Raw genomic sequence first — 15,000 nt, 5'->3', positions numbered from 1 at the left:
TATCGTAAATCCTCGAGCATTTTGTTTGCAGAAAATAAAGAAATAACAGTAATAACAGTAATAACGTTTAATAAATGTTGCTTACTGCAAGTTATGGATGATTCTTTTATGACTTCATTGCTTTCAGGCTTAGCTTAAGGTATTTTCGCGTCCGACATCACAAGATGCGTCTGAATAAAAATTGCCAGACAGCAAATAGAGACTCGGACATTGCTTAGAAAATATTTTTCATTTTTAACCTCGTATATAGTACGCACTAGGGATTTTGACCTTTAAATTTTTTGGGGGGGAGGGAATGCGTATTATACTCGAGGATTTACGGTATGTTATATTATATTAAAGAATGACAGCAACCATATATGCGTTGTTGTATCCCACTAAAACTACTTTCTAATAATCACATATAACACGAATCGAATTAGATCATCTGATTTACGTATAAATATCAGAGTAACACACACCATGTGTCTAATAATACAAATAGTCTTTTGTCAGTTACTGTTTCATGTTTTCAACGTAGGAATTTTTGTCACAGGTAAATCACGTATTTCAATTTTTGATTTAGCTAAAATTTATTTTGGCGTCGAAATGAATTATTCTCTGGCGTTTTACAATACTTGAAACAGGGTAAATTTTACAACGCACAAGAAAGCTATACATCGCGATTCGATACTTTTTTCTTGTTCTTCATAATTATTTATTACCAGCACCGATGGAAATTCCACATTTTATCATGCATTTCATATTTTCATTTAATGCATAAATTTATGTATCTTCATAATTATTTTTCATAATTTTAGTGTTTTATGATGCTTAGCTAAACAACATATAGTTATTATTGAAAAATTAATATTTACATAACTTATAGTTTCAGCAACAATGTAATAAATATTAATCATAACTTGCTGATGTAAATTAAACCGAAAATATTAGAAGGCCAGTTAATAAGATAGGAAAATTTATACAATGGAAATATTGAAAATATTGGTACACACTGTACACAATGCTTATAGTGGCTGACATTCCTCGTCGTTTAACCTCCTTCTAGGGCTTTAAGGTCCAATGATTCTAAAACTCTGGAAAGTATAATTTTCTGCTTTATTCACAGTTATATAACATAGTAGAAATTCGATCTTTCCTCTATTAAATCGTACATTTGTGTCACTTAGAGCCATTCCAATTCTATTTATCAACGATGAGTTATCAAAAGCCGTCGTTAAGTTGTGGTATTTCTTATCGAAGTTTCAATACAGTTTTGATGGAAACTAAATATACCACAACTCCAGTATTCAGACTTAGAACATGTACTGGCATTCCAGAGGGAGCGAATGGATTCAGAAGTACAGTAGAGTTAGTGCATTTACCAATTGGGCGTTTGGTAACATTTTTATTGCTAATGCCATGGAAGATTGTGTGGATTGATAGCACCAACAGAGATAAAAGAGCAAATTTATCCATTCTTACGCCCTCATTAAACTGTATTTGAACTTATAGAATACCATTATGAAAGAGGATTATAGTGAAAACACGAACAATGAATACATTGGTAAAAGAAATTCCACAGGTCCCATATAAATTCTGATTGATCAAGTTAATAATAGCAAATATGAAAGATATTAAATAAGAGGAAATCTTATATACAAGTACAACAACAAGACGAAGGAATATTGAGCAGTCAAATAAACAAACACGGGGCAGAAATAAAAATGAATATAGGTTAAATGACAGATTCCAATCCTCCATAAGTCTAATTTAAAGATACTCAAGACACGAACGGACTGGGACAAACTGCCAATTTACACATCTACGATTTTTCATTGCATAACTATCATGTACAAATCTCAGCAAGAATGCTGGGAAGAAAGCTTAATCTACTGAAAGGCAAACGCGAGAAATATCATGCTCTGCAAGGTGTCGTCAGTAAAATATTTAAAACAAAAGTAAACTTGAGTGATAGATACACATATACCAATCTCAAGTAATATAACATTCCATTTTCTAGGCCCATAAAAATGTAATAAGCAGATGTAATGCATTCAAGAAGCGACAGACAAATAACAAACTTCTTTAAACGCAGGGCAGAAAATATTGTAGCAGCTGACCTAGTTGCAGCAAGTAGGGACTCAAAGTTATATCGTCCAGTGTAAAAGGTCACCCTAAAAACATACAAGTTGGCCATCATAGAGACGTATGCTAAAATCACATCAGATAGCAAAATGCCTATAACCAGCAAATTGGCTATTGGCAAACATTTGGCTATTGGCGGAAAATTAGCTATTTGTGGAGACTTAGTTATTGGCAGAGAATTAGACTATAGACGGCGAATTGGTTATTGGTAAAGAATTAGCTACTGATAGTGAATTGGTTATAAGCCGCAAATTGGCTACTGGTGGAGAATTGATTATAGATGGCGAATTGACTATTTGCAAAAAAATAACAATAGACGGTAAATTGAGTGATAGTAGCAAATTAGCTACAAACAGAGAATTGGCAGAATCGTCAGATCGTAGGACAAAATGCTTCGCAGTATTTGTCCCAATTCTCTGTGTTCGATATCCAAATGCTATAGAGATCAACTTTGCCTTCCACACTTTCGTTGTCGATAACCTAAATTACTTGTACTGGGCAGTGGACTGACGCCATCGTCATATCGTCGTATGAGAAGCGTTGTGGTATTGTATGCTCCAGCTCTTAGCGTTTTGAATTATTGGGTGTTAGGTTTAATCTGCCGTCAAGTTTAACACCACTGCCTGCTTTAACGGTGTCTTCAGGGATGTCCAGTCTGTTATATACATTCGGACCAGATCATCTTACCGGTCACGGAGGTCCTGAAAGCATAAAAGGCAAGGGCGTTGCCTTGTTCTCCGTATCTGAGCTGTAGAACACATGCTGGTATGTAACGTCATTCATTTTACAGGACAGAAAGATTCGTATAGTTGTTATATTACCTGTACGGATGTCACAACTCTAGTTCTGTCGTAGTACTGAAGCATGCATGGTAACCGACTTATTATAACAAAATACAATATGATATACAAGTTGGCCATCATAGAATCATACGCTAAGGTCACAGCAGATAGCGAAATCCCTATAGCCAGCAAATTGGTTATATGCATCACAAATCATCCACTAAATATCTCATGACAGGCTCGTTCATATAGAAAAGATATTAACCGATTTAAATATATATATTAATGCACTTCTCCTGTATGACTTCCTAATTCCCAACCTCAGATATCATAAGGACTGCATTTCCTCGAAACTGCCATTGCCTGAACGAAAACAAGTAGAACCGCCACTTAGGTCATTTTCATGTCACGAATATTTCATCCAACTCGGGGCAACGATATTTTAGTTCTCTAGTTCACAAATAATATGAAACTTATTATTACTGCGAAGCCAAACGCCTGGTTCTTCCTCACCGTGGTATATTAGGACTAATGATGCAATATCCAAAGGATCCACTATCCGTGTATATCACATGAAATACTCAAATCTAGCCGAAGTGAATTTCTAACATGGTTCGATCGAAATCAATTCCAAAAATGTTATTTAAACAAAACTGGTGCGTAAATCTCTCATGCAAGACGACTATAAGAAGTTAAAGTAACTTATGTTAATAATGCAATGTTGCATTAATTTATACCACATAGAAATACCAACATATGTATAATTCTTACTATGATAAGAGAAGAAATAAAGTTCTCAAATTGTTTAATATGAACAAATCTGTATGTGTTTCTTTTTTTAATTATTATGAATCTTCCACTGAGAAGGGAACTGGTTTCCAACAAAGATACAAGGCTTCGTCTTTGGGATGTAGTTGACAGACAAATTCACATTTGGAATTTAAGAAAAGTCTTGCATATTTTTACTGTTCCAATCACAGATTGTACTTGTAATGTACGAATTAGCCAGTCGATTCTCATTCTGAAAATCCCAGTTTATCCAAATTCTCCTTTATGCATTTACTAACAAGACCGAGTGCTCCAATTATTATTGATATGAATATGAATTCATAGTCTGGATATAGAAGCTGGAGGTTTCGAAGCAATTGTCCATAGATATCCTCCTTTTCTTAGATTTTCAAAGAGATATTTATATCTGCAGAGCAGCTGACCTCTATGATGGTACATACCTTTGCCCTTCTGTTCCAAACATTATCCGGTTTGTTATGTTTACATTTGAATTAAGTTTTGACGGGAATATTCCACCATTATTCCTTGATTTGGTGTTTATGAATGTATTCCATAACAGAGGGATTTTCTAAATTTATTTGAGGACAGTCTTTTTTGCGGATGGGGTTGTAAATTATTTTAGCAACAACATCGTGCGGCATAGAGAGGTAGTACCGCGACGATATTTAGGACAACTGCTAATCACATGCGTGATGTCTTCCACAGAAACATGACATAGCCTACACATGCGGTTGCACCTTGGGATTACAAAAGCGTCACTGTGTCTCTTGTTCACCAGGTACTTTGTGGCAATTTTCTGTTCCTGGATTGCAAATGCATAGCCCTCAGAGTGTGATGTAGTGGTCTCCATGTCCAAGAGAGGCTACGCTTCGTGTCAATTCTACTGTCTTCTTCAAACTTTCGAGTAACATACCCATGCATTTTTTTTTGTATGTTGAGAGCTTTCTATCCAGGTCTTCTCTGAGGTAAGAGAGCCCAGCTGTATAGGAGATCTTCAGTAAGAGAGTGCTTCTTGAGGAGCTCACTGCCAACTCGTACAATGTTGCTCACTTTACTTTTCAGCACTGCATTTATATATTTATTTTTGCTGCTGTTGTTTAGCAGGTGCTACCTGAATGATACCACACGGCATTCGAAGGCCGTCTGCACTGATCTCAGGCCTCTACCACCTTCATTTCTCTTTTTAGGCAGAGCCTATCAACATTACTGTTTCTGTGGTAGTTCCCAGTTGTTGCCAGAATCTTACAGATTTTGATATCTATGGAGTGGATTTCCTTTACAGACCAATCCAGTATGTATGTATGTATGTATGTATGTATGTATGTATGTATGTATGTATGTATGTATGTATGTATGTATATATGCAGGTATGTATGTATATGTGTATGTATGTATGTATATAGCAGAGAGACAGTCCGACGAGTAGAGAGTGATCCTGTTATCTCTTTCTCACTCACTCATTCCCTATCTTTCCCTCTCTCTCTCTCTCTCTCTTCCTCTCTTTCTATCCCTCTTTCTCTTAGCAGTCTTGTCTGCCATATTTAAATATGAATTCTTATATTTTAATTCCTAAAATCTTCCCAGTGTGTAGCCAAAATAAAGACATGACAAGACGACCACCACGACTATAACGACCATACAAACAATGTCTTCGATCGGCTTTTCCATTATCTTTGGCAGATTTATTCAAGCGGAACAAATCTGGGTTTTCTCAAATACCACAACGCTAATACTACAAGCAATCACCACCACCACCACCACCACTACTAGCTAATACTGCTGCTATTACTATACCTGCTGCTGTGCTGCTACTAATACTACTACTACTACTACCACTACTACTACTACCACTACTACATGCAGAACAATAGTAAAAGTAATACAATAATACTCCAACAACAATAACAAAATGTACAACAATGAAAACAACCTACTGCAAAAACGACCATTATTGCTAAATCACAACATTTCTGTGTCTATGTTTCGTATATATATATGTATATATGTATGTAGACTTTCTCCCTTCCTGCCTCCCCTGTTCTCTCTGACGCTCTCTCTCCCTCTTTCTCTCTTTCTCTCTCTCATCCTCTTTCCCTTCAATCTACTACCCACACGTGACCTCTAACTAATTTTTCTCATTTCTCTGCCTTTTCGCCACCGGACGTTTAGTCTGGCATCCAACAGTTTCTCCTCTCTTGCAATTTCTCTATCTATATCCATTGAGGATTTCTTCCAGGAGTTACCCATCTCTCCCGTGTTTGACCGAAAGGCCGTATTTATTCCGTCTTCGTGTATCGTTTCAAATTACATTTGTTTACTTTCGTACGTCCACCCTATATTGTTTTGTTTGCTCGAACCATAATTCTCCGCAAATTTTGCGGGTACTGCCGATATACGAAGTTTTGTCTTATTGTTAAAGGCGTAAAATAAAGTATTAGTATTTTGCTCGATAACTAATGAAAAATTAAGGTCATTCTGTGTCTGTTCTACGTGTACATTGTGTAGTACTTAATACAATATTTCATTTACATCATTTGTACGATGTGGAGAATATACCGCCAGCATTGCTCAAACGACCTGAACCTTAGTTTCAAGGTTCATTCAAGGTTGAGACCAAGGGCCATACGTTCTCTACCCAATTCAGGATCACCGCATATAGGAACACTGCGACATAATTTCTTTTTCTCAACAGGCCCTGCCCTGCTTAACATTGTCCCGAAAGAGATCAAAGAGGAAAAGGATCCCATCACCTTTAAACGGAGTCTGGACAGATTTCTTCAAGGAATACCGGTTAGGCCACTCATACCTGGATACAACTCACAACTTGAATGGAGCATAAACAAAACTTGACTTAAACAGGATTTACATAATCCTAACAGGTGGTGCTATTAAGTTAGACATGGCCTGGACCAATCTTTTGTGAAAACATATCTAAGTTTTATATATATATACCATATGGTATATTCATCAAATATTTTCATATTCTTATTACCTGTTTTGGCTGATTTTTATGAATATGATGAATCCATATTAGAAATCACTTTTTCTCTCTTTTGGGATCCCCAAAAAAGTTTGAATTGTTCTTTTTCAACTTACCTTTTCTCCTATATATATATATATATATATATATATAACGCCATGATAGATCGTTAGCCACTAAACACATTTTTTTCTCGCCCTGTTTCTCTCCTTGTTTTTTCTGTGTCCCTTTCTGTAGAAGGGCGTAGGCTCGAAACGTAAGAGACTTTTTCTATTCCTGAGCGTTATACTAATACATCTGTTTGCTTTGTACACCACCTGTCTTCGTCTTTTGTTTTTTTCGTAAACTCTCCCTATATATATATATATATATATATATATATATATATATATATACCTATGTGTGTGTGTATTTGTACTTGTGCTTCAAAGCGTCTAAAAGAATATAATGTTGTTTATTTCGTAACTCGCTATGATCAAAGCGTCAACAATACCAACTCCGAGTCTACCATTTTTACCTATAATTTCTGTATTACCCGGGTGAACTCCCATACCCAGTCGATGATTTAAAAATTGTTTTGAATTTTTATAATTGAAAATTAGGTATTGTATTCTGATATTCTTTTAATTGTTTTAGTCATTTGATTGCGGTCATGCTCCAGCACCGCCTTTTGTCGAACAAATCAACCACATGACTTATTCTTTTTAAACCTAATACTTAATCTATCGGTCTCTTTTGTCGAACCGCTAATTTAAGCACACCAACATCGGTTACCAGGTGATGGTGAGTAGGGAACAAATGCAGACAAATACATACACACACACACACACACCACACATATATATAATATATATAATATATATATATATATATATATATAATTAAGAGAACTAACCGCTATTAAGTAACTCAATAGTGAAAGATATCTTTAAATCGATAATAATAAAATGATATAATCGATACTATTAAAATTAATTCAATTTAAAATTAATTCGTATCTAAACACTAAATAATCGAATAAAACGTAATTATATTTATGAAAAACCTATCTTATTGAAGAATTCCAGTTAACTGGAATTCTTCAATAAGATAAGTTATGATTTTTTTTTTCATTGATGTTATTATGTTTTATTCGATTATTTAGTGTTTAGATACGTATATTTCTATATTTATTCGTTAATTTATTATATGTTTAGATACGTACATTTATTTCATTATTATTTTAGACCTGAAGAGTGGCTATATTTTTAAATCGAATTAATTTTAATAGCATCGATTTTATTATTTCATTATTATCGATTTAAAGATATAGTCACGAATCGCGCGTAGTCAAGTTATTGTTTATTTAATTTAGTGATTTTTTAAATAATATTTATTATAGTATATTTAATTTTTTTCTATATGGTGAAGATAATGTCTTTCACTATTGAGTTAATTAATAGATGTTATTTCTCATAATTTTATACATATATTATATAATGTGAAATTTGATCTAGAATTGCTAAATTGAATTTTTCCCTGTAAGTTTGGAATTATATTCCCAACTATAGGCGTAGGAGTGGCTGTGTGGTAAGTAGCTAGAGGCGTAGGAGTGGCTGTCTGGTAAGTAGCTTGCTTACCAATCACATGGTTCCGGGTTCAGTCCCACTGCGTGGCACCTTGGGCAAGTGTCTTCTACTATAGCCTCGGGCCAACCAAAGCCTTGTGAGTGGATTTGGTAGACGAAAACTGAAAGAAGCTCGTCATATATATGTATATATATGTATATGCGTGTGAGTGTATACGTTTGTGTGTCTGTGTTTGTCTCCCCAACATCGCTTGACAACCGATGGTTGTGTGTTTACGTCCCCGTAACTTAGCGGTTCGGAAAAAGAGACCGATAGAATAAGTACTAGGCTTACAAATAATAAGTCCTGGGGTCGATTTGCTTGACTAAAGGCGGTGCTCCAGCTTGGCCGCAGTCAAATGACTGAAACAATTAAAAGAATAAAAGAGTATTATTATTATTAATAATAACATTGTACCTTGACGCTATTGAAACGACGCTCGCTCACACAAAACACACCATCGTAAGCACACACGCTCAAGCAATAACTGTGGTGTGGGGCCCTGTATAGTCTTTCCACATTTTATGGCTCATTTTCTAATATTCCTCGTTACCATCGTAACGATAACGGACTACTATCTTTCTATCTTGTCTTCTTAAAAATACTTACCTTGGAATATTAAAACACAAACAATACTTTGGCGGGGAGGGGTCTCTGTATGTTTTTTCTAGGTATTATGGCTAGAATATGCAATGCGATACACCGTTTCGTAGTATCGGTATATTCTGCAAAATGAGAAAGACGCAGTCATTATTTCATCTTTAAGATGCATACATAAATAAACAATTTTACATAGGTGAAATGATTAGAGGGGGTCTTCAAGGTAATTTTAAGACCAAAACCAGCTTTCTAATTTAATTCCTTGCCGAGATATCGCATTCTGAAAGTTATGAAACTTTGCGTTTTTCTCGGTTTTTAAGTTGTGGCGCTTATGATGGTCTGTTACTAAACGCCTCATATGGGCCCCGGTTAGAAACCACTGATAGAGAGTCAACAATAATACCTATTAGAATAATATCGTTTTCAAATTTTGACAGAAGGCCAGCAATTTCACGAGTGAGAGCGAGTCGGTTACATTGATCCCTGTGATCAACAGGAATTTATTTTATCGCCCCTGAAAGGATGAAAGGCAAAGTCGACCTCGGCGGAATTTGAACTCAGTACATAAAGACCAATGGAATGCCGTTAAGCATTTTGCTCGACTTGCTAATGACCCTGCCAGCTCGCCGCCTTACCTACCAGATTCTGGTGTCAACGTCAATAACAACAGCAGCACCCTGAAGGTGTCTATGGAGTCGCAAGTAGATATAGACGTCTTATTGACACTTTCATCCATGGCCCAGCAGAGCATCTAAGAAAGCCATGGGCAACATGTGGCCCATGTGGCCCATTATTTTGAATTGTTTAGTAGTAGAGCCAGGCAGATGATGTGCAATGTCTTTTGTGGTCCGATTCTAGAGATGGTTATCTAAGATGCCTGACCTAAGATTTAGCAACTGAATGAAGAGAGGGTTGCAACAGTAGTTGGCTGCTAAACTAACGTAAATTATGTACATTGCTAAAAAAAACAACGCGCCGCCCGATCAGCGAATGAAATCAATGATCTTGTGACCCTAAGTCCAACATCCTAACAACTAGGTCACGCACGTATTCACAATAAAACTCTAAGATTTTGTGGCTCGGAAAAGAAGTCGAATCTCGCTCAAACCCAACCCTACCTTCTAAGAATTAGAAGACGCACTAGGGCTGGAAAAAAAAGCGGAATTATCACTGCCAGAATGCATTCAATCATACATTTATTTGTTCGATCACTGATGACCTCAGGTTAAACATCAATAACAGCAACAACGCAAGCAACACTAATAACGTCACTTCGCATGAAATTATTGCTCCCGTTTATAAATATAGGCCAATAAATATGGCTGTAAATCCTGATAAATTTATGAAATATGAACGCTTATTGTGTGTGTGTGTGTGTGTGAGTGTGTGTGTGTGTGAGTGTGTGAGTGTGTGAGTGTGTATACATATATATGATATATATGTATGTATATATTCATATGTATATATATATACAATGTACATACATAGGTATGTATATATATATATGTGTGTGTGTGTATGTATGCATGTATATATATATATATTATATATATATATATGGATAGATATATGCATATATGAATAGATATATGTATATATATATATATGCATGTATATATATATATGTATATATATATATATATGCATGTATATATATATATGTGTGTGTGTGTATGTATGCATGTATATATATATATGTATATATATATATATGCATGTATATATATATACAATGTACATACATAGGTATGTATATATATATATATGCATGTATATATATATATAACTAATATATATATATATATATGCATGTATATATATATACAATGTACATACATAGGTATGTATATATATATATATGTATATATATATACAATGTACATACATAGGTATGTATATATATATATATAACTAATATATATATATATGGATAGATATATGCATATATGAATAGATATATGTATATATATATACAATGTACATACATAGGTATGTATATATATATACAATGTACATACATAGGTATGTATATATATATATAAATAATATATATATATATGCATATATATATATATATATATGTATATATATATACAATGTACATACATAGGTATGTATATATATATACAATGTACATACATAGGTATGTATATATATATATAACTAATATATATATATATGCATGTATATATATATATATGCATGTATATATATATATGCATATATATATATATATGGATAGATATATGCATATATGAATAGATATATGTATATATGAATATATATATATATGTGTGTGTGTGTATGTATGCATGTATATATATATATGTGTGTGTGTGTATGTATGCATGTATATATATATATGTGTGTGTGTGTATGTATGCATGTATATATATATATATATATATGTATATATATATATAATATATATTATATATATATATATATGTATATATATATACAATGTACATACATAGGTATGTATATATATATATATATAAATAATATATATATATATAACTAATATATATATATATATATGCATGTATATATATATATATGTGTGTGTGTGTATGTATGCATGTATATATATATATATGCATATATATATATATATATATATATATATTATATATATATGGATAGATATATGCATATATGAATAGATATATGTATATATGAATATATATATATATATATTATATATATATATATATATATATATATATATATATATATATATATGACCTACTTCATTTCCCTTTTTCGATTAAAATGGAATCAACCAGGCTCTCTCATACTGATACAGCAGGAAATCAGGAATCAATAGCATTCTATAGTACTGCACAGCTGTGTGATAGCCTGAAGCAAGGCTTGAATCACTCAACTGAAAAACTCTGTGACAGCGCTGACTTTCCAAAATCAGTTTTACCTACTTAAATGTTTCGATTTTCCTCAATTCTGTTTTATTCTCCCTTTTTTTTATCTTTCTCTCATGGAAGGCATTTCTGAGTGTGTAGATGTACATCGATTACTACGCTGCATGTCTGTGACTATGTTTCGCTTATGTTCCTGCGTTAGATTTTTATCACAGCATGGCAAGTTCTTCTCTATACACCGTTTCAATTACTGCATGTCTGTCACTGGACTTTAGTCACTGCACTTCAGTCACTACATATCAAAGGCATGAAACACAGACCATCTCATCTGTTCGTTTCAAGACATAAGAGTGTAACCCTATGAAAAGGTTTGAAATCCTTATCCGGCATATAGAGTGACTACATAGAAACTTGTGAGCAACACGTAAATATATTGTGTGAGTAGAGACTCTTTGCAAGAATTCAACAACAAATTTCATGTCCAGTGTCACTTATGTTATTAATATGATACGAAATTTTGCAACGTCCGTGGGCGTTATTAAAATTTAAACATTCCATAAGTGGAAATTTACTCTCGTAGTGTATATTACATGTAGTAAAGTTTTGTGTATTATCGTTATAAATTACAAGTTTGCGTTTGCATCTCGATCTTATGCTTAATAACGATATTAAATAATTTTTGCTAAAAATATCTTTATCATTTTTATGCACTTAATGTAGCAGAGGTAGTTTTCAATGGACAGTAAATTCCCTGCATTTATCAATTTCATTCGTATCTATCTTAACAAACATCCTATTTTATGTTTACGTATATAAATACTCGAGTAATTTTTACAAAAAAAAAACATATTTTATCCTGTTAGAATATATATTATGGATGAGGTTATCTACTGTTATATTCATTTCTATGTATTGAAGCAGGTATTTAAAATCTGAGTTTTTATGATCACTTTTAAGTGGGATTTTATGACCGATAATTTGTACGTATTGAGACCTCACATTTCTGTTTTATATATATTTGAATGATTATTAGATATGTATAGCTTTTCGTTGAGTGAAACAAGATTTTGGATTGTTATTACTCTATACAATATTTACATCTAGAAACAGGATTTCATTATTAATATTGAGTTTGCATGTTTATATGCAAGCGCGAATTCATACTTATATATATATATATATATATGAATGCGTAGGCATATACCCATATACAGAACGCCACATACTACAAACGTCAAATACACATATTTCTTCACGTTTCATATATCTACATACTTCCTAGCAGTAAACGCAGAAATTCCACATTTTTTCCTTAAACTCCTAAGATGGTTGGAAATTTATAGAGAAACACGAAATTTCTATCTCCTTTGAAATTGCATTCCGCTTGAAATATTTGACTCTTTCGAAGAGCAAAAATTCAAATGGCTTGTATTGAATATGCCGAGTTAGAATACAACATTTCTGAAAACTATAGAGCTCGTTATACTCTTGTAACATCTTCTTTCAGAGTCATTACCTATGATACTTCACTTTACAAATATAAAATCTTAAGTATGGAACGAAATCGATGACATAATCTAAAATATAATTTGGGTAAAATATGAATACGTTCTTTAACAAATCTTTAACAAATTGTAGTACTCTGTATCCTTTTGTATTTTCTAATCAGAGAAAAGCTCATATGGCTTGCCATGAATCCACAGTCCCATTGGACAAAGTATAGTAGACACCACCACTGAGCTGTGGATTAAGGAAACACATACCAGTAATATTGGCAAAGGTATGGCTGTAGGTTCAAAAACGATTCCTACGCGACCATTTGGATCTTGGTTCGGTTGCACTGTGTATCACACTGGGAAAGAGCTTTCCACTTTAGCTTCGAATTTATTAATGGCTTCAATGAAATTTGGTAGACAGAATCAGCATGGAAGCCTATTGTGAGTGAAGGCATATGCGTGCACGCACACACACACACACACACATACACAAACACACCACACACACACATATACACAAACTGCTGTGTGACAAGAAGCTTGATTTCCAACCACATGTAGTTATGTGCGTGTGTGTGTGAGTGTGTGTGTGTGTGTGTGTGTGAGTGTGTGTGTGTGTGAGTGTGTGAGTGTGTATACATATATATGATATATATGTATGTATATATTCATATGTATATATATTATATATATATATGTATATATATATACAATGTACATACATAGGTATGTATATATATATATATATAAATAATATATATATATATAACTAATATATATATATATATGCATGTATATATATATATGTGTGTGTGTGTATGTATGCATGTATATATATATATATGCATATATATATATATATATATATATATATATATATATGGATAGATATATGCATATATGAATAGATATATGTATATATGAATATATATATATATATATATATATATATATATATATATATATATATATATATAATATATATATATATATATATATATGACCTACTTCATTTCCCTTTTTCGATTAAAATGGAATCAACCAGGCTCTCTCATACTGATACAGCAGGAAATCAGGAATCAATAGCATTCTATAGTACTTCACAGCTGTGTGATAGCCTGAAGCAAGCTTGAATCACTCAACTGAAAAACTCTGTGACAGCGCTGACTTTCCAAAATCAGTTTTACCTACTTAAATGTTTCGATTTTCCTCAATTCTGTTTTATTCTCCCTTTTTTTTATCTTTCTCTCATGGAAGGCATTTCTGAGTGTGTAGATGTACATCGATTACTACGCTGCATGTCTGTGACTATGTTTCGCTTATGTTCCTGCGTTAGATTTTTATCACAGCATGGCAAGTTCTTCTCTATACACCGTTTCAATTACTGCATGTCTGTCACTGGACTTTAGTCACTGCACTTCAGTCACTACATATCAAAGGCATGAAACACAGACCATCTCATCTGTTCGTTTCAAGACATAAGAGTGTAACCCTATGAAAAGGTTTGAAATCCTTATCCGGCATATAGAGTGACTACATAGAAACTTGTGAGCAACACGTAAATATATGTGTGAGTAGAGACTCTTTGCAAGAATTCAACAACAAATTTCATGTCCAGTGTCACTTATGTTATTAATATGATACGAAATTTTGCAACGTCCGTGGGCGTTATTAAAATTTAAACATTCCATAAGTGGAAATTTACTCTCATAGTGTATATTACACGTAGTAAAGTTTTGT

The sequence above is a fragment of the Octopus sinensis genome, linkage group LG7 (assembly GCF_006345805.1).
Source record: "Octopus sinensis linkage group LG7, ASM634580v1, whole genome shotgun sequence".
Taxonomy (NCBI): Eukaryota; Metazoa; Mollusca; class Cephalopoda; order Octopoda; family Octopodidae; genus Octopus; species Octopus sinensis.
Note: the sequence above shows the minus strand (reverse complement) of the source record.